The following is a 1,953-nucleotide window of genomic DNA, read 5'->3' as shown; positions in this document are numbered from 1 at the left end:
ATCATCCAAAGTCCTCTTGAATGCCTTAAATAAATCTGACTCCACATTATTTTGAAATTCTCTATCAGATTTCTCAGTCTTCCCTCCAAGGAGAACAGTCCCAACTTTTCAATCTATCCTCAAAACTGAAATTTCTCATTCCTGGGGCAAGTCTTGTAACAATTTTCTCCATTGCACTTACATCCTTCCTATAGTAAAGTGCTCAAAGCTGTTCACAATACTCAGCTGAAGTCTAATAGGTACCTTGTATAGGTTTAACATGTGGCTAAGTTGGCTGGATGACTGGTCTGTGGTACCTAGAGATGCAGTATTGTGGATTCAATTCCTATAGCAGCTAAGGGTTCTCTGAGGATCCCTCCTTCTCAACCTCACCTGTCCCCTGAGGTGTGGTGATTCTCAGGTTAAATCACCACCAGTTGTCTTTCCCCTGTGGGACAATGGTAACTTTATCTTGACAAGATCAGCATCACGTCCATGCTCTTGTATTCTGATGCCCGTATTAATAACCTCTCCACCTGTTGTGCTTCCTTTGGTGTACATAAAGCCCTAAGTCCATCTGCTCTTGCACCTGCTTTAGAATTACACCTTCATTTTATATTTTCTGTCCATGTTCTTCCAAACAAAGTGGATCACCTCATACTTCTCTGCATTTGAACTTCAACAGCCACTTATCAACTCACTCCATCAACTTGTCTATGTTCTTAGGATGCTGCTAAGGGTTAGGATTACAGCTTTATGCAGCCTCAGGAACAATGGTCCTTCAAGCAGAAAGATTACACGCAAACTATCATGTTAGTGTAGGAGAGAAAACCTGTTTTCTGTGACGAGGAGATATCAATTTAAGCTGATTGATCGAAGTACAGGTATTCTCACACAGGAACATTATTCAAAGCAGCACCTTGTTTCTGGAATGCTATTCTTGAAAAACATTCCAGAATCAGTTTCATTCGCAATTTTTGGACACAGTGAGAAAAATGCTTGAAGGAATGATATTCACTGGCAAACAAGGAAATACTGTTTTTTTTTCTTTTATTCTTGGTTTGTGAGCGCCACTGGCGAGGCCAACATTTATTGCCCAGAGGGCAGTTACGAGTCAACCATATCATCGTGGTCTGGAATCACATGTGACACAGATGGGTTTTTCTTTGAACAATTGACAATGGTTTCAGGGCCATCATTACACCCTTAATTCCAGATCTTTTTTTTCAACTAGGTTTAAATTCCACCATGCAGGGATTTGAACCCAGGGACCCATAGACATAACACAGGTAACTACATTAGTAATCTAACAATAATACCACTGGGTCATCACTTCCCCATGAATGAGTTTAATTATACACATGATGTGGAGGTGCTGGTTTTGGACTGGGTTAGAGATGGTCAAAAATCACACATACAAGGTTGTAGTCCAATGAGTTTATTTGAAGACACGAACTTTCTCAGTGCTGCCCTCCAAAGGCTGGTGTTTTCAAACAAACCAGTTGGACTACAACCTGGTGTTGTGTGATTTTTGTGCTTAGTCTACAAAAGGGCTAGAACATCCTAAGTTGCTGGTTCGTTTCTGGCTCGAAGGAGATTCCTTTTGCCTAAGGCCATACTAGTCTGAAAACGCCCGATCTCGTCTGATCTCGGAAGCTAAGCAGATTCAGGCCTGGTTAGTGCTTGGGTGGGAGACCGCCTGGGAATGCCAGGTGCAGTAGGTTCTGGGCGGCATGGTGGCTCAATGGCTAGCATTGCTGCCTCATAGCAGCAGGGTCCCAGGTTTGATTCCAGCCTTGGGTAACTGTCTGTGTGGAGTTTGCACGTTCTCTCTGTGTCTGTGTGGGTTTCTTCCAGGTGCTCCGGTTTCCTCCCACAGTCCAAAGATGTGCAGGTCAGGTAAATTGGCCGTGCTAAATTGCCCATAGTGTTAGGTGCATTAGTCAGAGGGAAGTGGGTCTGGTTGGGTTACTC

At 43.3% G+C, this 1,953-nt stretch overlaps 1 pseudogene; it reads left to right on the top strand.

The window, feature by feature from the left end:
• Positions 1-1,584: 1,584 nt before the first annotated feature.
• On the top strand, positions 1,585-1,703 carry LOC122556998 (annotated as a pseudogene).
• The last annotated feature ends 250 nt before the right edge of the window (positions 1,704-1,953 follow it).

Source organism: Chiloscyllium plagiosum, chromosome 14 (assembly GCF_004010195.1).
Source record: "Chiloscyllium plagiosum isolate BGI_BamShark_2017 chromosome 14, ASM401019v2, whole genome shotgun sequence".
Taxonomy (NCBI): domain Eukaryota; kingdom Metazoa; phylum Chordata; class Chondrichthyes; order Orectolobiformes; family Hemiscylliidae; genus Chiloscyllium; species Chiloscyllium plagiosum.
This window is presented reverse-complemented; position numbering and strand designations above follow the sequence as displayed.